General features: G+C 35.0%; 1 long non-coding RNA gene across 1 annotated transcript; it reads left to right on the plus strand.

Moving 5' to 3' along the window:
- Window positions 1-398: 398 nt before the first annotated feature.
- On the plus strand, window positions 399-27913 carry LOC121035764 (uncharacterized). Its single transcript, XR_005793055.1, has 3 exons — window positions 399-466; window positions 15149-15260; window positions 27878-27913. It is a non-coding gene; the product is annotated as an uncharacterized LOC121035764 (long non-coding RNA).

Below are 27913 nucleotides of genomic sequence, written 5' to 3' on the forward strand. Positions count from 1 at the left end.
AACTGCTTCTGTTGCTCATTGCTAATGAAGATTAAAGAAGACATATTCCCTGGATCAATATCATCACAGTATGAGTCAATGGCTGAGAACTGGCTCATGTTTGGAAACTGAGTAATTGTCATTTTTTCCTTGTAATAATGTCTATCATTCTTGAGTGTTAGATTCTTATCTTTTTAAGTTGCAGAAATCAAGAAATGTCCTTATTGTCTGAATATTTGTTTTGTCCCTTGGAACACCATGATATGTTAAGCATCACTACAAATCCATCCTGACTGCTCACCCAGTCTTGCTATCTGTTTTTGTAATTATTTCTACCTTACATCTAAGAGTTCAGTGTTGTCATGTGACCTCTTTTCTTCTAGATTTCTGCCATTCTCATTGCCAGGGAAGTCCAGTTCCAGGATTACACTCCCAAGTCCATCAACCTTGATCTACTGGAGACAGCTACCTTTGAATTATCAATTAGGTAAAGAAGATTATCCCTGATCAAACTTTAGTCAGGTTCCTCTGATCCTTATACTCTACCAGACCTCAACCTTGGCCCTTGTCCTATATTTGACACACTCAGCCCAGTCTTAGCAAAGAATCCTGTTATGCCATTCCCTCAAACTTGATATTTCATCACCCTAGTCTGCCTTCAGCAAGAATCCTATTAAGTTGGTTTATCAAAAATTATCCTACCCTATATGTCTCCTCTAAATAATTTTCCATCCATGGACCATCTCACACCACTCCTTTGCTATACTCAGAATTCACCTCAGTTCTATACTCTGTCCCCCATTACAATCACTATTGAATAAAATCTGTCTTTGATGCTTTAACCTAATATCCAGCTCTGGCTGCCTTAGACAGTTCTCTCCTGGGAATATGGTCAGATGGTAGCTTGTCTGGATTACCTTTAAAAATAACTCCACTAAATGCATAGTTTGACCCTCCTTCAGTCTTTTTTCAAAGCATGTCCAAAATTTGTACCTTGTTTACTATATGCCATATTTTTTTCAAGTTTCTAGGAACAAATCCAGAAGAATTTTAGGAATCATTCCAGGCTTTTTAAATCATATAAAGTATCCACTATCCAGTTATATATTCTATGTCCCAACTCCAATTCAACTCCCTAAAAATTCATTCCCAGGCATTTCTCCCATTTTCTGCCAGGATATCTTAGCCATGGAGTGACCTGAGCCAGGAGCTTCTTTATTCCTCCCCCTCCAAAGAACAGACAATTATTCTCAGTTTACTAGTTTAAAACAGAAGTTCTCAAACTGTGCAATGCATCAGAAATACCTAGAAGCCTTGTTAAAATATAGATTGATGGCCCTTTCTCCATTGGGATGGGCCCCAAGAATTGTCATTTCCAGTATATATGTAGTTGAAGCTGATGCTACTTGTCTGCTTTACAAATTATTTGAGGCAAAGGAATGAGAGAATGCGGAGGAAGGAAAAAACACCTTTAAAGGCATCTCACTCAGGTGTCTCATTTTCACAGTAGACAAGAAAAGGGAATCTGCTCACCTATAGTAAGGGAAGCTAGACAACCCTGTTGGCCCATATGGTTGAGATATTTGGATGTTCAAGGTTCTTAGGAGAATCTACCTAAATGTCTCCATCCTATGTTTCAGGTTTTCACTTTTTCTCTAATACAGTACTATTTTTTTTCCCCAAAGACTTGTCAGGATTTTGAATTTCATTATTCTCATAATAATATCTTGTGCTAATTTTTTAACACACTCTGCCCTCCAGGAGATGAAGATATCCTTAAATGTTGCCATGGAAGGATTCTAGATTTCATACCATACTGCTATAATTTGATATTAAATTGGTTAGCAACATCTGATCTGCTGTAATTTTCTTTTTCTCAGTATTTCAATGGGAGATAAAAGCTATCCATAAACTCCATTCTAAATGGGGCAAGTCAGGAACTGCCTATTGTACCTTCTTCCTGGAAATAACATGTATCGTTTATGCTCCTGTTGTACTGTGTAAACAAAATCACATGTCAAACATAACTTCTGGAAATATTTGGTAAAACTAATCACTGTGTTTCATACTTCTCATCTCTAAATATTTGCTTCACTATCCTTTCTGCCTTTCTCTCTCTCTCTCTCTCTCTCTCTCTCTCTCACACACACACACACACACACACACACACACACACTCACCATCTCACTACAGAAGATTACCCAATTTCTTATTCATTCACCCCATTAAACTCAGTACTCTGGATCCATTTCTTAGTGATACATGGCAGTTTCTTCATCAGAGGATAAAGGGTCTAGACATAAAAGCATGGCATTTCAATTACTAATATACTTGATATTATTTGTACATAAATATTCTGCCTAGATACTTCAAAATAAATGTATTCAATGCAGAGTAATTTTATAAGTGAAATCGTGTGTTACTATGGTTTAGGTAAGGGTGTGGATTAAGTGATCCCAGGAAATTCTCTTCTCAGAACCCTTTATACAAAATCCAAGAAACATGCCAGTCCTCTCTGGTGACCTCATTATCTTCCCAAAGTGTGTCTGAGGTGAAGAATGATTTTGTCAATCACTGTCCTGAAGGACCGGTTTAGGCTCTGTGAGAGGATCCCTTTTTATCTTTTAGGTCTTTGATCTTCCTGGGGTGCAATTATCAGGCCACTGACTCTTCTGTCATTTTTGTCTTTAGGGAAATACCTGCAAGCTTCAATTTTCAGATGCACTGTAATTCAGACTTTCCTTTATTTTATGTCATGATAGTGGTTTAAATTCAGGTGTATCACTATTTGATAACTATTTTATCAAACTATGTTTGCTGTTGTCTTTTACTTGTGTAAAGTGAAAATTGTTAACATATGATGTTTTGTTACCATTTCATTTTGAAGGGATTTATTTTTTACTAGTTAAACAAAATACCAAGGCCAGAAAAAGTCACTTTTTGGCAACATTCAAATGGTAATACTTATGATATGATAACAGATGCTGGGCTACTCATCCATCTAGGAACCTAAAATATCAGTACAGCTTACAAATTGTAACCACTCAGTCATAATGCATAAGATACATTTACTATGCAACAAAATAGTACCTACTATGCAACCCAACAATTCACTCCAATGTACTTACCCAAAAGAAATAAAAATACATACCCACATAAGGACTTGTACATGCATGTTCATGGCAACTTTACTCATACTAGCCCCAACCTGTAAAGAACTGAATTATCCATGAACAAGTAATCAAATTGTGTTTAACATATATAATGGGACACTATAGTGTGATCAAGAAGAATGGACAAATAGTACATGTCACAAGATGAATAGTTCTCAAACCTTATGCTGAATGAAAAAAAAGGAGATAGAAAGAAGCGCATATTATATGATAAGGCTTATATAAAGTAATAAAAAATCCAAACATGTATAAATGACAGAAAGCAGATCAGTTGCTACCTGGTCCTGACTTAAAGTACACTGACTACAAAGTGATATGAGGGAACGTTTGTACATGATAGAAATGTTCTATATCTATATGATGGCTGTTGTTCCACAGACATACACATCTGTCAAACTCATCAAAGTATAAATTTTAAAACAGTTAACATCTGAACTTAGAAGACCCAAGTTGAGACACTCCATTCACAGTCTGTAAAATATAGACATTCTGTGATAATGACTATAAGAACTACTCAATATTTTTAATCAGAATAAATCATACACATTATATACTAGCTTAAGTTCTGAAATTTAGTCTAAAATTGTGATCAACATATGTCCTAAGCCCATCTGAGATTTTATGGTCATGAATTACTTATTCAATAATCAAACTTTTTAAAGATATCAAATTTTGATCCTTCCCTTAACAAACACCTATGTTTTCAACACTGTAATGATTTATAATTAAATGAAATAAAACAAATTAAATTATAACTAATGATAATTTTATTTTAAAATTAGAAATGATATGTTTAGCATTAAAATGATTATAATTTTGAAGGGAAGGGACATTAGATAAAGAGAAATATTTTGATTCTAATTGAAAAGTATAATTTTTCTAAACTTGAGTTTTAGGTAGAAATATATCAGATAATTTAACTAAATTTGAAGCACACCTGAAAGTTTTTATAAACTTTTTGTATATAAATTAGCTTCATTAGATTTAGTAAGTTTCCTTGAGAGACTTATAAAAGTTAAGTATAGTTAAGTATTTGAATATGTAGATTGTCTTCCTGGATATAAGATTTCTCAGTTGGCTATCTATAGTACTAACAAGGAATGAATATTAAACTTCTGTTATAGCTCAACCTGTTTACAGAAATTTTATTGGTTAAGATTACAAATGGAGGTGTCTGGATGTTTCAGTTAGTTGAGCATCTGGCTTTTAATTTCACCTCAGATCATGATCCCTGGGTCCTGGGAAACAACCCCAGCATAGGGCTCTGTTCTGAGCAGGAAGCTGCTTAAGAGTCTCTCTCTCTCCCCCTACCCCTCTCCCCAGCTCAGATTCTCTCTAAAATAAATAAAAAATAATAAATAAATAAATAAATAAATAAATAAATAAATAAATAAAAGATTACAAATGGAACTATTTAAGTATTAGTCTATGTGAATTACCTGGAAGCAGCATTAATAAAATTCCCTATAAAAACAATGGTTTATAATTTATATAAAATTATTGGGTTACTAATTAAAATGACAAGATCTTTTGGGTATTTTTGAATGAATTATATGGAAATTAGATTTTAAATGTGCTACCTTAAAGTAGGAATATGAATTGAATACTCAAGTTACTTCAAATACTTTTTTAAGTGTCCAAAGTTACCCTTAGATGTCAAAAGCTGACATTAATAATACAAAGTGGAGGCTCAGAGTCGAATGTAATTTCACTGGAGAAAATTATGGCAAGATGATGGTTATGAGAGTTAATTTTCAGACAGAGAAACTAGAAATCAGAAATATGGGCAATATTTTCAACAAAAGTAGATGAGAAAGCATGCACACTTATCCCGAAGTTCCAAAAGATGAGAATAAACCACCAACAACCATAAAATCTTCATTGTGTCAATATCTTTGTAGGAAGCAAAGTAAGGAAGTAAAGAAACAGTCTCTGATGGATTTGTGACCAGAACACCAACATTAACAAATATTCACTGAAAAGAATGTAGCAGGAAAATTTGAAAAGAGCAGCTAAACATGACAAAGGACTGATAATACCAGGTGACTTCAAGAGGCCTGTGGTAAAAACGACCAATGACTGAAGCATTCTATTCCTATTAACTTTCAAACTTATATGCCATTCTTGGGCAGGGCCCTAAATTGAGAAACTATCTAAGCAGGTTCAAATTAATCAGGAAAGAGATAAGAAATGATAGAAGACCATATGGTCTGTAAATATACAGAAAGTGTGAGGCAACAATTTTATATCTAGCAAATCACTATAAGCAAAAAGAACACAAACCAACATGCAAGTTTATGAAGTACATTGTTATAATAATTCTTTTTAAAATAAATTTTAGACAACCAAAATTGCTGGAAAGACATAGGCATCAAGTATTGATAGGCAGCATTAAATATATTGGTACATATATAATTAAGAGAAAATATGAAATAAGAAGGACAGAAGGAGTGTAAGTGTTGTAATAGCTACATGGTGTAACAATATACACAGAATTTAATTATGAAAATAATAAAAGAATGGTCAATGAGTGTGCACAATTTTTATTTTAAAGAAGTTATATTGGTGATAGTGTTATTATTGTTATTCTGAGACTTTTATGTGGGTATAATAGGACAGGGCAAATGAATAATTTGGGATATTTGAATTCTATCATGTCCATCATTCTTGACCATCATAAATTTCAGTGTGGGATAAAGGAGATGCAAATATAGAAAAGAAATGTAAGTAAGCATTTATTCTTGAATTTGATTGGAATGTAAATATAATATCATTCAATATGATATATACACATATATGATAATTCGAATTCAAATACACACATATGCACACACACACAAACTTTTATACTCCCAGCAATATCCACTGAAAATGACAAAAAATGAGAACATAGTAGCTGATTGTGACCTTATAACATCATTTATTACAAAGGGCTTTTGGAGGTATGACTGATTCCAGAATCACAGCAGGAAATATTAAAGGTGAGACCAGACAAGACACTTTTTCTCATGCATCCTATTATGACAAAAGGGCATTGAAGTAAGGAACTATCATAACAAAAGAATGAAAAAATTATGTTTCAAGAATAATAATTTCACTTTACTGAAACCTATCAATGTTTAAATGAATGAGTTTATGTTTAATTCCAGTATAGTTAAGATACAGAATTATATTACCCTTTGTATAATATAGTGATTCAATAACTCTATACATTATTCAGTGCCCATCAAGATAATTAACCCATTAACCTATTTCACCTATCCCTCACCCAAGTCCTCTTTGGTAAACATCCATTTCTTCTCTATCGTTAACAGTCTGGATTTTGGTTTCTCTCTTTTTTCATTTATTCATTTGTTTCTTAAATTCCACATACTAGTGAAATGATATATTTGTATTTCTCTAACTTGTTTTACTTAGCATATACTCTATAGATCCATCCATGTTGTTGTGCATGGCAAGATTTCATTCCTTTTTATGGCTGAGTAATATTCTATATATATATATGTATATATGTATATATGTGTCTATATGTATATATGTACATATGTATGTATATATATGCATATATATATATATATATATATATATACATATATATATGCATAATCCATTCATCTAATGATAGACACTTGGGCTCCTTCCATAATTTGGGTATTGTAAATAATGCTGCAATAAATGTGGTGGTGCATATATCTTTTCAAATTAGTGTTTTCAAAAATGGGTAAATACCCAGCAGTGCATTTACTAGATTATATGGTAATTCTATTTTAAATTTTTTGAGGAACCTCCATACTATTTTCCACATGGCTGCACCAGGTTTCATTCCCAGCAGTGCACTAGGGTTCCTTTTATTCACATCCTTGCCAACACTTGTTTCTTGTGCCTTCGATTTTAGCCATTCTGACAGGTGTGAGGTGATATTTCATTGTGATCTTGATTTTCATTTCCCTGATGATGAGTGATGATGAACATTTTTGCATGTGTCTGTTGGCCACCTGTATGTCTTCTTCAGAAAGATGTCTGTTCATGTCTTCTGCCTATTTTTAATTAGATTATTATGGTGTGTGTGTGTGTGTGTGTGTGTGTGTGTGTGTGGAGTTACTAATCCTTTATTTGATATGTCATTTGAAAATATCTTCTCCCATTAAGTAGGATGCATCTTAGTTATGTTGTTTCTTTCTCTGTGCAGAAGCTTTTTATGTTGATGTAGTTCCAATACTTTATATTTTCTTTTGTTTCTTTTCCCTCAGGAGACAAGTCTAGAAAAATGTTGCTACAGCTGAAGTCAGAGAAATTACTGCCTGTACTCTCCTCAGGAAATTTTATGGTTTCAAGTCTCATATTTAGGTCCTTAATCCATTTGAGGTTTTTGTTTGTTTGTTTGTTTTGTTTTGTTTTGTTTTGTTTTTGTATGGTATAAGAAAGGGAAGCCTGTAGCTATCCAGTTTTCCCAACATTATTTGTTGAAGATATTTTTTCCCATTGCATATTCTTGATTTCTTTGTGGAAAACTAATTGACCATATAATCATGGATTTATTTCTGGGCTCCTTATTTTATTCCATTCCACTGATTTAGGTGACTATTCTTGTGCCATTACCACACCGTTTTGACTATTACAGCTTTGTAGTATATCTTGAAATTAGGATTGTCATACCTCCAGTTTTGTTCCTTTTTCTCAAGATGCTTTGGCTATTCAGGGTCTTTTGCAGTATCCTTACTATATTTCTCAACTAACACATTAAAAGTCCATAGATTAGAGTATAACTGTTTCGTCATATCTAATGAATGTATATAGACATTATTTATCAATGGCAGTTGGCAAAACAAACAAATAAATGAACAAACACCGTACATGTTCCTCATAATCTTGCCAAATATCACCCATGACCTTGTTAAAAATGTAGACAATAATAAAATTAGATTATTTCATTTTTTTTTATTTTTCAGTTTTTCAAAGCCCTACATAAACTGTTCCTTTTGTTACCTCTCTGACCTCAACTTCTATTACTTTCTCTTTATTAATTTTTCTCCCTGCCTCACTCTCCTCTTTGATCTTCACCAAATATAGGCAGGTAAACACCTACATCAAGACTGTTGTATTTGCTTGTACATCCCACCGATATATGAGAGTTAAAAAGAAGCCACCCAACTCCTTAAAGTATTTACCTATAGTTTTGCATAAATTAGATTCCTTTTACATACATGATAGGACTGATCTCTTCTTGATATATTTCTTAATGTTTATGAATACTCAATCCTCTAGATATTTACTTGTTTATCTTTTGTTTACTTCCCTGTAATATAAATTCCATTATGGTAGGAATTTTTATCTATTTATTACTGTAACCTGTGCCTGGTGCAAAGTATAAACTTATTACATATTTATTTAATATACAAATAAATGAATGGGTAAAGTGACATGGCATGCAGTACAATGTATTTTATTACTAAGTTTGAGCAACTTGTGGAACCTGCAAATAAAGATACATAGTAGATATCTACAAATATGTAGAGGTTTTAAATTTAAGATAACATTTATTAAATAAAATATTCCATTATAGAGGCTCAAATAGTTACTATGAGTATAGAAGTAAATAAACATAGACAGACCATGTCTCTATCAAACTTATATTAATGATTTCTTTCTATGGATAATAAAGTCTCCGTAATAAATGAGATTGCCTGATAGGCAGGCTGTACAATATAATAATAGCTAAGTTTCAAAACATATCCATGGGAAATAAGTTTTTAGGAGAGATAGAGAAACATAATATTAAAAGTGAGAAAAAGTACAGGCAAAGAAAAAAATGTAAAAATTAAACTCTCTGTAGTGAAAGAGAAGATTTAAAGAAGAGTGTATCTAACAGTGCCAAATACTGCTGCAGGATTAAGTAGGATGAGAACAAAACCCAGGGATTGGATTTATTGATGAGGAATTCATTAGTAATTGTAGCAAAAGCTCTTTCTATGTAGTCATAGAGATATGGACCAGATTTAATGCATTGGGGAATGAGGTGGAAATAGAGACATTGACATTAACTGTTTCAGTCACTGAGTTTTATCAAGAAAGGGAAGAAATAGGGCATGACATTGTGGTTAAGATAGTTTCAAAGAAAGTATTTTTTTCTTTTTCTTTTCCTTTTATTTTTTTTTTTAACATGGGAAAGACTAATATGTGGATTGACTGAGGAAAAAACACTGAGAAGGGAGAAAGTGAATAGACAAGAAAAATAGCACTAGAGTTCAAAAGGTCAATAACAAGGTGACAAAGCCTTAAAGGTCAATCTTCCTCTGAAGTAAGAAGAATCAGGGTAAGTAATCCTAACGAAGATGCAATTTATAGATCAGGAATATGTGTATATCTGAAAAATTACCTCAAAAATAATTCTGTCTCAAAAAGAAAAAGAACTGAAATGGTATATTTGTGATATGTCTAATCATTTTATTTGGGGTTATATTTGTGAATCCTATTTCCTTTGAATACTCTCTGGGCTCTAAAAGTAGTTGCCACAATTTTAATGAAAACAGTCATTGCTATTTGGGGGGGAACAGAGATTAGACTTTTCTAATTTTATATATTATTCTAAGAAGGTTCAGTAGAAAGTTATCACTCTCAGTTTCAATATGTTACTAAAAAGAAAGTTAATGCTAAATTGTATGATGTTACTGCCAAGCAGGAATTGAGAATTACAATAGTGACAGGATATTTAGAATACATGTATTAGCACAAGCAGGATGTGATGAGAATCAGAGAAGGGCCTCATGGAAATCTTGCAAATTTGGCCCTGATCCAGGAAAGCTCTGATCAAAGGAGTAGGGCATGTACTTAAAAGAATAGAATGGAACTGGTGACATTTTCAGGTTAGACAGAGGTAGGGTAGGCTATTTCTTTTTTTAATTTTGTTACACTAAAGACAGGGGATCTAGCTCTAGAATCTTTGGATGTGCATACTTTTTGGAAAGGACAGTGCTACTTATAAATAACCAGACTTAGGTATTATACGTGCACTTTAGTTGTGATTTTACAAGAAGATATTGCTCTGAGGAAAAACATGATTCAAAACATTATGGCTGAATTTTGTCTCCACAGCCAAATTTATATGTTGAAGCCCTAAACTCCAGTACTTCAGAATATCACTGATTACAGAGATACAGACATTAAAGAATTAACTTATAATGAACATTTTAAAGTGTATCATATTCCAGAGCACCTGGATGGCTCATTCAGTTAAGTGTCTGACTTCGGCTCAGGTCATGATCTTGTGGTCCATAAGTTTGAGCCTCACATCTGGCTCTGTGCTGACAGCTCACAGAGTGGAGCCTGCTTCAGATTCTGTATCTCCCTCTTTCTCTGCCCCCTACCCCGCTCACATTCTGTTTCTCTCTTTCTTAAAAAAAATAAATATTAAAAAAATATAAAGTGTATCCTAATCCAATATGATGGTGTCTTTATTAAAAAAAAAAAAAAAAGAAAAGAAAATTTGGACACAAAAAACTACCTCCAGGGATTTAAAAACACAAAGGAAAGACCATGTGAGGATGTGGTGAGATGATCCTCTGCAAGTCTGAGAGCTCTCAGAAGCAATCACACCTACCAACATCTTCATTTTGGACTTCAGGCCTTCTAAATTATGAGAAAATGAATGTCTCTGTTTTAAGGGACCCAGTTTGTGGCATTTTCTATGTCAGCCCCAGCAAACTAAAATACAAACCATCTCCTTAAGTTTTTGATGAATACTACAAATCCTTCTATTTGATAATATTTGCAATGACAAGGCAATAATAGTTACAAGAATAGTAAGAGTTGTAGAATTAGTAAAATCTAACATTTGTCAAGATATTACACTAAACCCTCACATGAACTACTGTTATACTCATTTTATGAACAAAAATTAAATAACTTCTCCAATGTCACAAAAAGTAGTGGCAGAACCAACAACTGTCATTGATAATTTGATTTCCTAGAATCTCACATTTTTTGAAAGATGACTTGAACAGCATAGAGCAAAATTATTAATAACATATAATATTTTGGACAAAAAGAAAACCTGACAGAAAACTGGAATGTTGGGGAAGATAAAGTGTGAATCAAATAAAAGAACATTTAAGGGCCACTACACAACATATATATTCTTATTAAAAATTAAAATAATCTGACAGCTTTTCAGTCTATAGTCCATGGAGCAGATACAGATTAGATGCAAAGTTAGTTTCAGCCAAAATTCTGCTTTGCTAATACATAATAATGGTATGAGAAAAAATTCAAGGGAATTAAGTGTATGAACATAGTGTTTTAATTATGGACCATGAAATTTAAACTAGAGGGCTGTAGACACACAGGAGGTGAGAAACATTGAAATTGTATGAAGGTAAGTGCCTTGATATTCACCGTGAATTATAAAGGATTTCCAGGGAGTTAATTATTATAAGGAATGAGCTGAAATGATAGAAGGTGGTCAGAGAGTTGGATGTATAAAGTTACAATTATAGAGGGATTATTGTGATTAATACTGACCATTTATTGGTTATGATGTATCTGCAAGTAAGGGACTGAGAAAGATTCAAGTACAAGACTTTTAGAAGAAAGGAATTCCAAAGTATGGAAAGGCTGGACTTTAGATGCATCATACACATGTCTACTATGTTCCTAACACACCAAGAATTAAGATAGTAGTAGTGCTGGAGAAAGTAGATTGATGTAGGAATGAAAATCATGAAAAAGGGGGAAATATGCAAGGGTTAATGGATGACTGCAACAACAAGAATTAGTAGGCAATGATCTTATTCTATTAGATTCAAAATTAAGCTTGTGTGTGTGTTTTCCCGTGAGGGAGAAAAATTGGTTTCAAAGGAGCTACTTAGAGTTGCCACTTGAGAGGGTTTGAGGAGAATTAGTGTCCTTAGGGGAAAGTCAGGTTTTTATTAGTGCAAGAAAGTAAGAATGAAAGAAATATATGGAGAAAAACTAAAAATATATAGGGTTTTGCTGATAATGAATCATAAATTAGGTGGGGAAGAAGCTATAAAAGGGGAAATAATGAGAAAAGAATAAGGGACACATAGTCTATGAGATGATGGTTGACTTGGACCTTGGTATTCTTGGTGTGGCTGCCATTATCAGACATAAAGGCATAATGATACTGACTCCAGTGGATTCCCATCAGGGAGTGTAGCAAAGGCCCAATTAAGAAATGATTGAAGGCTTGGGAAATTACAAACAGACAATAGCCATACTTTATATAAAAAACAGAACCCTGACCAACAACCTATGGTGAACTCCACAGATACCACCCTTGTTTAGCTACAGTGAACACCCAGGAATTCAGGCTAGGAGTTTAGACTGCTATCTCAAATAACAATCCAGGAAGACAAGCAATAACCCCTGAAATAATTGGCCTCAAATGGCCAGGATGTGATTGATTACAAAGTTTTTCCAATTTCTGTCCTACTTCTACCAAAGCAATCAAATATGCACATAAAACCAAGTTACATGGGCTGCCCTTCATCAAGTTTGCCTTTCTACAACTTTTCCATGCCAACAATCTCCAATCAAAATAACTGAAGCTTTCCTTCTGTTTCCTACTGTAAAGCTTTCTACTCTACCTTTGAGTCTTTGCCAAAACACAAGTGATGATGTTTATTTTCTTGCTCTAGCCTTTGCTTATTCAAAATTAAAAATGAAGGTAGATGCACTGAGAGTCATGCTTTTAATCTCTGGTCCAGTATAATGTTGAAACATTTTGAGGTCAAATTCTTATTCCATGTGTATGTACAACATCTTATTCCTGGTTGATGGACTTCAGGATTCTCAGGAAGCTGAATATACTCTCATTTTAGGGTTGTTTTTCTCTAAATATCTTTGTTCACTTATCCTAATTTAAGTTCTCACTCATACATTTCAGGGTAGCTTCTCCTGACTACAAAATTTTATATTGCCATTTATCCCTTACCCACTTTTCCATTGATCATTCCCCATCTCTCTTAACCTGCACTTTTCTCTTTTAACATATTTCTTATATTACTTCTTATGTTAATTTGTGTTGTACTCTTTCCAAGATACAATGCAACATCTTCAAAAATAGAAGACATTTTGGGGTGCCTGGGTGGGTCAGTCAGTTAAGCGTCCGACTTAGGCTCATGTGATGATCTCATGATTTGTGGGTTGGAGCCCCGCATTGGGCTCTGTGCTGACAGCTCAGAGCCTGGAGCCTGTTTCAGATTCTGTGTCTCCCTCTCTCTTTGTCCCTCCTCCACTCATGTTCTGTCTCCCTCTGTCTCAAATATAAATAAACATTAAAAAAAATAGAAGACATTTTTATTCCTTTACTGATTAATGAGTTCCAAGGGCCTAGATCAGTGACTGGCAAAAGGCGCCTGATAAATACTGTGTGAATAAATGAAGCAATGATATCATTTATGTAGAGAAATTTTATCATGATCAAAGCCTTCCCAAGCATAAACTATCATAGTTTTCAGAACCCACTTTTTAAAAATATAAAACAGGGGCGCCTGGGTGGCGCAGTCGGTTAAGCGTCCGACTTCAGCCAGGTCACGATCTCGCGGTCCGGGAGTTCGAGCCCCGCGTCGGGCTCTGGGTTGATGGCTCGGAGCCTGGAGACTGTTTCTGATTCTGTGTCTCCCTGTCTCTCTGCCCCTCCCCTGTTCATGCTCTGTCTCTCTCTGTCCCAAAAATAAATAAACGTTGAAAAAAAATTAAAAATATAAAACATAAGGACTTGCTTCTTGGTAAAAGAGATTTAGCTAATTTCTCAATAACTAAAGAATAACAGTGAGTTAATTTTTAAATACATAAATATAACCTAAATTGGTGTCTTGATAAATGTGATCATTAAATCTTCTTCAGCAATTCCTTATGTTTTACATCTCTGAAATTTGTAGTAATAATAATGGCATCTTTCCAACTTCCCCATACAGAATGGAAAAGCCACTGTTCCTACCTAGTTTTTGTCCTGCTTATGCAAACACCTTTCTGTTCTATGATTAACATTTTCATTGATGGTTCATTTATGTCCAATTTTGGAGAAGTTACTTGCAAATGTTCTGTGTCTTGCTAAGAGATCCTTAAGTCTTATTTTGTAACTATTTTTCAACTCAGTGTATTAAAATATGATAATTTTTAGTGGCTTGAGTTTTGTCTCCTGAAAATTCTCATGCTGAATCCCTAAACCCTAGTACCTTATAATGTGACCATATTTACAGATTAGACATTGAAAGAGATAATTTATGTTGAGACTGTATAAGTAGGTTCTAATAAAATGTGACTAGTATCTGTGTAAGATGGGGAAATTTGGAGAGATATGAAGAGTGTATAAGCACAGATTACAGTCCATGTGAAGGCACATCAAGAAGACAGTCATCTGCAAGTGAAGGAAAGTGGTCTCAGGAGAAATCAGACCTGCCAACACTGGACTTGGACCTCTTGGATTCCATAAATAAGAAAATAAAGTTCTGTCATTTAAGTCACCTAGTGTGTAGTATTTTGTTATGGCAGGCCTACCTAACAAATACAATAATATTTTTTTTATTTTTTCACCTCAGTGAGAGTCAACTGTCAAAGTAAATTATGGAAAAAGCAAGTGGAAATGTCTAGTAATAATTATTTCTAACTCATGTTTCTCTTTTAACAATAGAATGCCACCACCTTTATTCATATAGCAACATCAACATCAGCAATAGCAACTTCCATTTTTGTGGACATAATTATATGCCAAATGCTGTTTTTGAAATACTTCATCTGGCTGATGTGGAATGAATTGTGCCTCCAAAAATTCATATATTGAAGTGCTAACCTCTGTGTGACTCTATTTAGATACAGGTCACTAAGGAGGTAATTAAGGTTAAATATAACCATAATAGTGAGTTTCTATTCAATAGGACTGATTTCCTTATAAGAAATGAAGAGATACCAGAGTGGATATGCACTCACCATCTCTTTCTCTCTTTCTCTTGCCCTCCCCCCATGTGTGTACACAGAGAAAGACATGTAAAGGACACAATGAGAGGGCACTATCTGCAAGATGAGGAGAGAACCACCAGATATCAACCCCACTGGCATCTTGACCTTGCACCTCCAGAATTCAGAACTGTGAGAATTTAAACTTGTTGTTTAAGTTAACTAGCCCTGTGATATGTGGTTATGATAGCTTAGGCTGTCAGAACAGATTTTGGTATCATAAATGGGTTGCTGTTGTAATAAAGACTCAAAATATAGCACTGAGTTTGGAATTGTGTGATGGGTAGAGACTGGAAGAGTTTTGAGGTGTATGCTATAAAAGTCTAAGTTGCCTTAAAGGAAATGTTGGTAGAAATATGGACATTAAATATTATTCTACTGAGAGTTTAGAAAGAGCACAGTATAGAGAATGTATCATCTTAAAGGATACATACATCATAATGAACAGAATGCCATAGAAATACGAACATTAAGTGTGCTTCTGGTCTCAGACAAAAATGAGGAACATATTGGAAACTGGAGGAAAGATGATTCTTGCTATAAAGTAGCAAGGAACTTAGTTGAATTGTACTCTAGTGCTTTGTGGAAGGATTTACTATCTTGGATATTTAGCACAGGAGATTTTAAACATGTCCAAAATATGACCTGATTTCTCCTTACTACATAAAGTAAAATACAACATAAGAAAGATAACTTGAAGAAATTGTTAAGCAAAAAGGACTCTCAACTTGTGCATATTGCAAAAAAAAAAAAAAAAAAAAAAGAGAAAACATGCTCTGGAAAGGACACAGAGTGTATGGCTATACAATAACTCCATAGAGAGATTACCCATAAGTTTAATTGGTCATCTCAGCTGAAGCCAGGGATAGAGATGGAGTTATACCAGCAAAAATATTATCTGTTTAGACTAAAGAAAATAAAGCTGAGACAAAATGAAGAAGGTTGTCAGATTTCTGGAAGCCTGTAAGATGAGTCATTAGAGCTATCTCTGGCCATGAACATGTTATCCTTCAAGAAAAGAGAAGAATGACCCTAAAAAGCAGTACTAAGGACTGGGGGACAAGAAGTGTCTTCCTTAGTTTTAGAGAATGAAAACACCTTGTTTTCAAGAGAACAGGCTGCCACTGCCCAGGGCCTGAGGAGTAGGATTGCCTATTCAGGGATGTTTGGGCAACACTGTAACCCCAGTGGGAGGAAAGTGGGCCCATCACTAAGGCCTACCCACTAAGGTGGGTCCGTGGAACAGAGCATCAAGCCAAAGAGGATTATTTTCAAGTTTTAAAATTGGATGAAATGTGCCCTAAGTTGTTTACTTGCTTGGGGAAACTCCTTTCTTCTATCCAATTTCTCCATTTTTTGACAGAAATATCCTATGCCAGTGCCATTGTTTTATTTTGGAAGCATATAACTTGTCTGGATTTACAGGTTTACTCATGGAAAAGAACTTTACCTCCGGATGAATTGTACCTTGAGTCTCACCTACACTTGCTTTAGATTATATTTAGATGAGATTTTAGACTTAGAATTGATGCTGAAAGGGGTTAAGACCTTAGGGTTATTGGTAGGGGGGATATATTTTGCAAATAAAATACACGTGAACTTGGGGGATCCAAAGAATGGAATGCCATGAGCTGAATTGTGTCCTCACAAAATTCATGTTGAAATTCCAACCACCATTACCTCAGAATATAATTATGATGGGAGAGAAGATCTTGAAAGAGGTTATTAAGTTAAAATGAAGCCATTAGAGTGGTGCCCTAACCCAAAATGACAAATGTCCTTAGAAGAGGACTAAACACCAGAGAAATGACCATTTGAAGAAGGAGAAGAGGATGACAAACTGAAAACCAAGGAGAGGCCACAGAGAAAGCTAACTCTGACAGGACCTTGATCTCAGGCTTCCAGTCTTCAGAACTTTGAGAAAATAAATTTATGTTTTTTAAGCCACCCATATTGTGGTATTTTGGTATAGCAACCTTGGAAAATGAATATCATTAGCATCAAAATTGAACCACAATACAACCACTCAAGATTCAAAAAGAGGCATAAATACTTTTAAACAAGATAACACATAATATTGAGATGCAATTTAAAAATCTGTTAAACATTTCTACACCAAGACCTGTTTTTAGAAATTATTTAAATTCTCAATTAAGATTCATTGTGTCTTTCTTAGAAAACAAATTTATTCTTCAGAGGTTAAACCATTTTAACAATAATTAAAAAATAATAACCAAGTTATTAGAAATAAGTAAAAACATGCCACATTTTCCTACTTATATTTTTATATTTCCTACTTGTATTTTCCTAATTAAATTTTTCAAACATTTTTACACCTATTTGTCCTTTTTAATTTTAAAATATTTAAACAAAGAAATTTAATTTTAGTGGATATTTTCACAGTAATAATATCCTTGAAAAAAAATAACTGTAAGATAATTCATAGCATTGCAATTAGTAGACTTAAGTCATCCTATAAAGTTTACACACACACACACACACACACACACACACACACACGACAACATAGGTTGTTTCTGACCTTGTTCTCCCTCAAAAGGACAGGCAATGACTATTTGTGGATAAGACACCACTGAGAAACATCCTAGAACACTAGGGGTGAAGCTGAAACATGCTCCTGCTACACCATACACCTACACCATACAGAACAAGACAGATTGCATTGGAAAGGTAAGAACAGCTATATTCAGATTGCATTCCCACTCTCCCAGACCAGCATGGCACCATGTGGAGAGATCTCCTCTGAGCCTATTGTTTCTCCAGTAGGGAAAGAGGCCAAGAGGGGCCATCCAGCTTCCCCACCACAGTTATTGTGGGTCATTTTGTGCATTTCCTACTCTCATCTTGTCCCACAGGTATAGCTGGGGAAATCTGTGGGCCTCAAACACTTGGAATCTGATTGTGATGGAGAAGAAGGAAGGGACTTGCAACAAATAGCACTCGGGTTTGGCAGATCTAGTTCCTACTTGTAGAGCACAAATCGTAACCCAAACCAGCAGCTTCGATTCTCTGCAGAATCAAGTCAGTGTTGCAGTCTGGCTAGGGAACTTGGCAAGGTACAGGTCTGCCTTATTTGGGTCCTCCAGAAGATTCCTCAGCTCTGGAGTCTTATCTGCCACCATCCAGACAGGGAAGCTGAGTCAGATTCACTGGTTATTAGGTATAGTTCATAGGACCATCTCACCATAAGGGTTGCTGAGAACATCTGGAAGCTGGATAACCCAGCAACACTCAAGCTGAGAAACATGCAGGCAGCACTACTTTCCCAGAGCAAAGTCAGTATCAGGCATGATGGGTTCCCTGCAATGCCCAGGCAAAGGGTTTAATTCATAACCCCACATACTGTTAGTATAACTCCTGGTCCCTACTGTTTGGAAAGACTACTCAGGAAAATTTTAGGAGGTAGTTGGAGTGGGCCTTCCCATACCATGCATGCAGAGAAGCTGAATCACATTCCTCTCTATTTCTTTGTGTGGTTCCTGGCTTGTTTGGCCAGGGGGGCTGGTAGAAATGACTGGAAGTGGTGTATCCCAGCAAGCTCAAGCAGAGAAGTGGGCAAGCAGAGTTGATAGATTGCAAATTAAAGCCAGTGGCTCTGTTTGGCCAGGGGAATTGTGGCATGGGTCAGCTTGAGTCAAGGCCACAAAGAATCTTACCAGTCTTGCAGCTGGTTCTTCCACTGAGCTGAGGCAGAAAAAGAATATTTCATAGCCCAATGCATTGCTGAATATAGCCTTGACCCACTTAACTAGGGAATTTTACCAGGGCACACAGGAAGTTGTGACCATGTGAGGCTGATAGACCTGTTTATAGTGGCACTTGAACAAAGAGCACATCCAGTGGCTTTCCTCATGTGCATCTTCTTGCCTGATTTGGATCACCAAACTGAGCTGTACAGGCCCTCGGTCTTATCCTTCTGCTCCTCTGGGGCAGAAAAGCTAATTTATAGCCCCACCTACTGCTAAGTATAGTACCCAGTCCCAACTATCTCAAAAGTCTCTACCAGAGAACTCAGGTAACTGTGGAGTCCATCCATCCTATGGTCTCACTTGGATAGGAAATGAAGCCCAGTCCCATCCAACTGTTTTTAGCCAGTAGCACACTCCCAACCTCCAATCTCAGAGCTTGGGCAGTTCCCTTGCCCTAAAATAGATCCTGATAACAGACCCCACCTCTCCCAATTTACCAGTGGACACACCCAGAAAACCAAATAGTTAACTGGTGAAGAATTGTCTCTGCCTAAGCAAACCTGTAACATCTTGAAGAGGATACTACTTACTTAAATGCATAGATATCAAAAGAAAGAATCAAGGATTATGAAAAATCAGATAAATATGATACCACTAAAGGAAACTAATAAAGGTCCAATAACTGATCATAAAGAAATAAAGATCTGTGAAATGGCAGGCAAAGAATTCTGAACAATTCTCTGAAAGAAGTTTAGTAAACTACAAGAACACATGGATACTCAACTAAGTTAGGAAAACAATGTATAAACAAAATGAGAAATTCAACAAACAGAAACCATTGAAAAACCAACCAACGAAACAGAAATCCTAGAGCTGAAGAATATAGTGACTGAACTGAAAATATTATTAGAGAGCTTTAAGAGCAAACTCGACTATGCAGAAGAAAGAATCAAAGACCTGAAAGGCAACATTTGAAATATCCAGCCAAAAGAGCAAAAAGGAAAAAAAAACTGAAAAAGAATAAGGAAATCCTGTGCGGCTTATAGGACACAATGAAAAGAAAGAAAATTTGCATTGTGGAATTCCACATTGACACTAGAAAAAGAAATGGATATAAATGATATTAAAAGAATAGTGGCTGAAAATTTCCCAAATCTGAAGAAAGAGTTAAACTCTGAGATCCATGAGGCCTAAAGACCTCCAAATAGGTTGAGCTCCAATAGGCTTAAACCAAAGACATTATAATTAATTTGCCAAAGGTCAAAGACAAAGAATTTTGAAATTTGAAAGCAAGAGAAAAGGGGAAAGTTATATACAGGGGAATCCTCATAAGATTATCTATGTATTTCTCAACATGAACTTTTCAGAATTGGAAAAAATGGTTTGATATATTCAAATATTAAAAGAAAAAAAAATCAACTAAGAATTCTATATCAGTGGTCCTTCAGAAATGAAGGTGAGATAAAGAATTTTTCAAGCAAATGAAAGCTTAGAGAGTTCATCACTACTAGACCTGTCTTATATGGAATGCTAAAGGGAGTTTTTGTGTGGAAGTAAAAGTACACAAATTAACATGATAAAAACACAAGAAGGTAGTATAAAAGTCACTGGTAACGGTAAATATATAGTTAAACTCTGTAACATGGTATTGGGTGTGCATAATCCACTTATAATTCTAGTTTAAAAGTTAAAAAATAAACATTAAAAGTAACAATAACTACCACTTTCTATCTCTAGTTACACAGTATAAAAAATATGTAAACTATAGCATCAATAACCAAAAAATGTGAGAGAAGGGGCTCAGTAGGTTAAGCACCTGACTCTCCATCTTACCTCAGGCCTTGATCTCAGGGTCATGAGTTCAAGCCCTATGTTAGGCTCTGTGCTGGGCATGAAGCCTACTTAAAAAAAAAGAAGTGAGGGAAAGTAGATTGGAAAGTGTAAAGTTTAGGAATTCCACTGAAGTTAAACTGTTATTAGTTTAAAATATCTTAAAATGTTTTAGGTAAACCACATGGTAACCACAGGGGAAAACATGTAGTAGTTACACAAAAATGTGATAAAGAGGAAAAGCTTACTGGTACCAAAAGATATCAAAATCCCATAAAAGATAGCAGGATGAAAAACAGGGAACAAAAAATCTACAAAAGAAATAGAAAACTATGAACAAATGGCAAAAATAAATCCTCACGTATCAAAAATTACTTTAAATGTAAACAGATTATTCAATCAAAAACATAGAATGGATGAATAGACTTTTTTTAATCCAACAATATGCTACCTACTTTAGCCTTAAAGACACACCCAGACTGAGAGTAAAGGGATGAAATAAGACATTTTCAAGCATATGGTGACAACAGCAACAACAAAAAAGTGAAATAGACCTTAAACTCAAAATGGTAAAAAATAAAAAATAAGTCATTATGTAATGATAAAGGGGTCAATCATGTTAGTTTTCAACATCCTTGAAAACTTCCCAGGTATAATCTGAAAAAGGCCCCCATATATGGAAGGCATGGACAAACTGAAAAAAGATTCGTAGGTGGCAGATTTACTAAGGAAGGAAACTTACATATGAGACTTGTCTTCAGTAGCCACAAGACAAGTAGATTTCTGTGTATGACTACCAAACTTTAAAAGTTTATACAGAGGTCTTTATGGGTTCAGTCATATAAACCATCCCAATAGACTCAACACTTTCTATGTCAAAGCTATATACTTGGGGTAACTTCTTGGAATGGGGAAGGCAAGAAAAATGTACATTCCAAGCATAGAAAAGAGGGTGGAGGGGCGCCTGGGTGGCGCAGTCGTTAAGCGTCCGACTTCAGCCAGGTCACGATCTCGCGGTCCGTGAGTTCGAGCCCCGCGTCGGGCTCTGGGCTGATGGCTCAGAGCCTGGAGCCTGTTTCTGATTCTGTGTCTCCCTCTCTCTCTGCCCCTCCCCCGTTCATGCTCTGTCTCTCTCTGTCCCAAAAATAAATAAACGTTGAAAAAAAAAATGTTTAGAAAAAAAAAGAAAAGAGGGTGGAGAGCCCCCAGTTAACAGGACTAGCCCATGGGGCAACCAGTAGTCATGTCATCTCAATGACCACCTCCCCACAACAAATATATAAAAAGCTATACATATTGTAAATATTTATATGCCCCACATCATAGCATCTAAATACATGAAGCAAAAACTAACAGAGCTAATGTTTATAGCAGCATCTTTAACAATAGCCAAATTATGGAAAGAGCCTAAATGTCCATCAAATGATGAATGGGTACAGAAATTGTGGTTTATATACATAATGGAATACTACATGGCAATGAGAAAGAATGAAATATGGCCTTTTGTAGCAACGTGGATGGAACTGGAGAGTGTTATGCTAAGTGAAATAAGCCATACAGAGAAAGACAGATACCATATGTTTTCACTTTTATGTGGATCCCGAGAAACTTAACAGAAGACCATGGGGGAGGGGAAGGAAAAAAAAAGGTTAGAGAGGGAGGGAGCCAAAACATAAGAGACTCTTAAAAACTAAGATCAAACTGAGGGTTGATGGGGGGTGGGAGGGCAGGGAGGGTGGGTGATGGGTATTGAGGAGGGCACCTGTTGGGATGAGTACTGGGTGTTGTATGGAAACCAACTTGACAATAAATTTCATATTTAAAAGCAAACAAAAACCTAACAGAGCTAAATGGAGAAAATAATAATAAAACAATAATAGTTTGGGAGCTTGAAAATCTCACTCTCAACAACTGACTCATCATTCCAGAGAGAGAATAAATAAGGAAAGAACAGATTTGAACAACACTATAGACCAAATGGAATTACCAGACATATACAGAACATTCTATCCAACAACCACAGAATAAACATTCTTCTCAAGCACACACTAAACATTTTTTTTTTTAGTTAGGCTAGACCATATGTTAGGCCACAAACAAGTCTTAGCAAATTCAAGAGGATCATATCACTATTATATGAAGCTAGAAATCAATAACAGGAAGAAAACTTGAAAATTTAGGAATATATGGAAATCTCCTGAATCATCAATGGATTAAAGAAGAAATTAAAAGATAAATAAAAAATCATCTTAAGAAAAACAAAAATGGCAACATACCAAAACTTACGGGATGCAACAAAAGCAATTCTAAGAGGAGAATCATAGCAATAAACATCTAGATTAGGCTGTTAGCAGGAGGAAGTATATAATAAAGATTAGAGCAGGGGCATCTGGGTGGCTCAGTCGGTTAAAAGTCTGACTTTGGCTCAGATCATGATCTCATGGTTAGTGAATTCGAGCCGCACCTCTGGCTCTGTGCTGACAGCTGGAGCCTGGAGCTGGCTTTGGGTTCTGTATGTGTATCTCTCTCTCTATCCCCTCACCTGCTCATGCTCATGCACTCTCTCTCTCTCAAATAAATAAACATTTAAAAAATTTTAATAAAGGTTAGAGCAGATATAAATAAAGAACAGGAAAACAATGGAGCTACCAAACTAAGAGTTGGTTCTTTGAAAAGACAAAATTGATAAAACTTTAGCTAGACTAACCAAGAAAAAAGGGAGAGGATCAATTTCCACTAATTATAAATGAAATAGGGGACATTATAACTGATACCACAAATACAATAATTTGTAAGAGGTTACTATGAACAAATGTAAGCCAACAGACTGAATAACCTAGAAGAAAGAGAAACTTTCTTAGACGCATATCATCTACAAAGACTTAATTAGGAAGAAATTAAAAAGTTGAACAGAGTAATTGCTAATAAGGAGACTGAATCAGTAATCAAAAATCTCCTCTATAAAGAAAAGTTCATGACCAGATGGTTTCACTGGTGAATTTTACCAAAAATTTAAAGGAAAATTAATGCCCATCCTTCTTAAACTATTCTAAAAAAATCGAAGAGGAAGAAACACTACTAAAATCATTTTATGAGGCCAGTGCTACCCTAATACTAAGCCAGAAAATGACATTACCAGAAAACTACAGAATAATATCACTAATGACTACAGATGCAAAAATTCCTAATAAAATACTAACAAACCAAATTCAACAGAACATTACAAAGGTTATTCACCATGATCAAGTTGTATTTATTCCAGAATTCAAGAACATTTCAACAACACAAATCAATCTGAAACATCATATTAACAGGATGAAAGAAAAAAAATTATATGATCATTTTGATAGATTCAGAAAAAGCAACTGACCAAATGCAATATCTGTTCATGATAAATCTCTTGAAAATTGATGAATTTTTAATACAGGGGACATTCCTCAATATAATAAAGGTTAAATATGATAATCACATAGCTAACATCATACTCAGTGGTAAAAGCTACGAAACTTTGCCTCTAATGTCAGAAATAAGATAAAGGTACTCATTCTTACCACTTCAACATAGTACTGGAGTCCTACCTAGAGTAGTCAGGCAAGAAAAATAAAAGGCATCAGAACTGGAAAAAAAAATGTAAAAATGCTTCTATTTTCGAATGATATAATTTTATATATAGAAAATCCTAAAGACTCCCCCCAAAAACTGTTAGATATAATCAACATATTCAGTAAAGTTTCATGATACAAAATTAACACAAAAATCAGTAGTGTTTCTACATGATACAAAAAATTATTTGGAAAATAAATTTTAAAAAGTCCCATTTACAATAGCATCAAAACTCTAAATTATTTAGCTATAAATTTAACTACGGAGGTGAAAGATCTCCACTCTGAAAACTACAATATATTGGTGAGAGAAATTAAGACATAAATAAATGGCAAGATACACTGTGTCCATGGCATGAGAGAATAAACATTGTTAAAATGTCCATACTACCAAAGCAATCTACAGATTCAATGCAATCCCTAACAAGATTCCAATGACATTTTTTTTACAGAAGTACAAAAACAACCCTAAAATTTATACAGAACCACAAAAGACCATGAATAGTCAAAGAAATCCTAAGAGCAAAGCTAGAAACATCATATTTTCTATTTCAAGCTATATTATAAAGCTATAGGAATCAAGAAAACGTGGCATTGGCATAAAAACAGACAAATAGACCAATAGAACAGAACTGAGAGCCCAGAAAAAAAAATCCAAGCTTATATAGTTACCTAATATTTGCCAAGGGAGCCAAGAATACTCAGTAAAGACAGATTCTTCAATACATTTTGCTTTGAAAACTGGTTATGCATATGTAAAAGAATGAAACCAGATCTCTATCCTTCACCACTCAAAAAGAAAAAAAATGAACTCAAAATGGATTAAAAATTTAAATGTAAGACCTGAAACAATAAAACTCCTAGAAGAATACCTAGGAAAAAAGTTCCTGGATCTATATGTTGGCAATGATATAAGAACTCATACTCTCAGGGCACCTGGTTGGTTCAGTAGGTTAAACGTCTGAGTTTGGCTCAGGTCATGCTCTCAGCGTTCATGAGTTTGAGTCCTGAGTGAGGCTCTGTGCTGACAGCGTGGAGCCTGCTTCAGATTCTGTGTCTCCCTCTCTCTCTGCCCTTCCCCTGCTTGGGTTTGTTCTCTCTCTCTCTCTCTCTCTCTCTCTCTCTCTCTCTCTCTCTCTCAAAAATAAATAAACATTTAAAAAATTTAAGAAACACATATGTGTCAATAAGAAAAAATATTCTGATTAAAAATCAACAAAGGACGAAAATAGGCATTTTTTCCAAGGGAGATATATGAATAGCCAACAGGTATATGAAAAGATGTGCATTATCACCAATCATAAAGGGAATGCAAATCGAAAACAAAAATGAGATATTATCTCACAACTGTTAGGAGGACAGTTATCGAGAAGACCAGATTATAAAAAAAGCTGGTGAGAATATGGAGAAAAGAGAACCCTTGTGCACTGTTGGTAGGATTGCTAACTGGTACATCCATTATGGTAAATCCTCAAAATATTAAAAATAAAACTATCATATTACCCAGCAATTCCACTTCTGGGGAATATATTTGAAGGAAAGGAAAACACTATGTCAGAGAGATACATGCACCCCCATACCTATAGCAGCATTATTTACAATAGCCAAAGACACATAGGAAACAAACTGTTCCTATATATGTACACATGGGATGTGTACATTTTATTCAGCCATAAAAAAATGAGGAAACACTGACATTTATGACAACATAGGAAACATCGACATTTATGAGTACAATATATTATTTGAAATAAGTCAGAGAAATACAAATACTATATCATCCCACTTATATGCAGAATCCAAAACAAAACAAATAAAAAACAAACAAAAAATACCCAAACTCATAGAAAAAGAGATGATTTTTGTGGTTACCAGAGATGAGGGAGTGGGAAATTGGAGGAAATTGGTTAGAAGGTACAAACCACCAGTTATAACATAAGTACTGGCGATGTAACACACAACATGTTGTTTATTAACACTCCTGAATGGTATAAACACTGCTAACTAAATAAACCATAACATTTCTCATTTCAAGAAAAAGAAAGTAAGTATATGAAGTGATCAGTGCTAACTAAATTACCGTGGTAATCATTCCACATAAATGTTTGCTGGTAATTATGCTGTATACTTTAAACATATAAAGTGCTATCTATCAATTATATCTCAATAAAACTAAAAAAAATCTTTATTTCATTTTTAAAAATACTTTTATAGTATGCCAGAGTAAATAATATGAAGATTAATGGATGCCAGTAAGACATATACATACATTTATGAAGCATGAAAAGAAAATGGAAGATATATGATTTAAAATTTTATCTCCTATGGTCATTAATTGTACCTCTGTGGCCTTTGAAAAACGTAAACTCCTAACAACCCATCTCAGTAGCGTGTCTTTCTGGGGGAACTAATGATATTCTAGTGAACCAACTCTTCACTGTTTTTTAAAAGTAAAAATGCCCCTCAATGTTCGTGACCATCAAAAATGCACACACATATTTTCAATTGCCTTTGGAGTGGGATTCAGAGATAAAGGGACAATGTGAGAATAAAAGCAATAAAGTGCATAGCCCTGACCAGAGTCTTCCAGAAGAGATACAGGCCTTCTCTCTTATGTGTAACTTATACATATCTCTATTGACTAATCGGTTTAACCTTTGCTGTCCTTTCTGAAAGTAATAAGGAAGAAGCTTCTATAAAGGAAATGAATTCATCTTTCCTTTAGAGCAGCCTGTGAAAATCAGAGACTGGTTTCAGACCTCCTAAATATCCCCAGTGTAGATATACTGTTGCGGAGATCAGGCAACAGAGCTCAGGAAATGTTTCAGGCCCTTTAGATATATGAAAGAGCTATGGAGTTGAAAGATGTGGGAATAAAATGTTTTGTTTTGCCCTTATAGGATAGTTCTATTTCTTTTTTTTTTTTTTTTAATTTTTTGAATGCTTATTTATTTTTGTTTTTAAAAATTTTTTTTCAACATTTATTTATTTTTGGGACAGAGAGAGACAGAGCATGAATGGGGGAGGGGCAGAGAGAGAGGGAGACACAGAATCGGAAACAGGCTCCAGGCTCTGAGCCATCAGCCCAGAGCCTGACGCGGGGCTCGAACTCACAGACCGCGAGATCGTGACCTGGCTGAAGTCGGACGCTTAACCGACTGCGCCACCCAGGCGCCCCTAATGCTTATTTATTTTTGAAGGAGAGAGAGAGAGACAGAGCATGAGCAGGGGAGGAGCATAGAGAAAGGAAGACACAGAATACAAAGCAGGGTCCAGGCTCTGAGCTGTCAGAACAGAGCCTAATGCAGGGCTCGGATCCACAAACCATGAGATCATGACCTGAGCTGAAGTCGGACGCTTAACCAACTGAGCCACCCAGGCACCCCAGGATGGTTATATTTCTAAGAAGAGCAAGTGAACATTGTGGGAATTGACAAGGAAGGATCTAAGAGTAACGTTTCAACCTTGCTTTATGAAAAGACCTTGAGATGCATAGTTTGGTGTCTTATTTAAGCAATCCATACAAAACATCAAGATTATATTATTGTCTAATATTTTTGGCAAACATTATAAAAATTTAATACTTGAAAACTTTTTATTTATATAGATGATACAATGTAGAAGTCCACTATTAATTTTGTTG

The sequence above is a fragment of the Herpailurus yagouaroundi genome, unplaced genomic scaffold, assembly GCF_014898765.1.
Source record: "Herpailurus yagouaroundi ecotype Mexico unplaced genomic scaffold, PumYag 162, whole genome shotgun sequence".
NCBI lineage: Eukaryota > Metazoa > Chordata > Mammalia > Carnivora > Felidae > Herpailurus > Herpailurus yagouaroundi.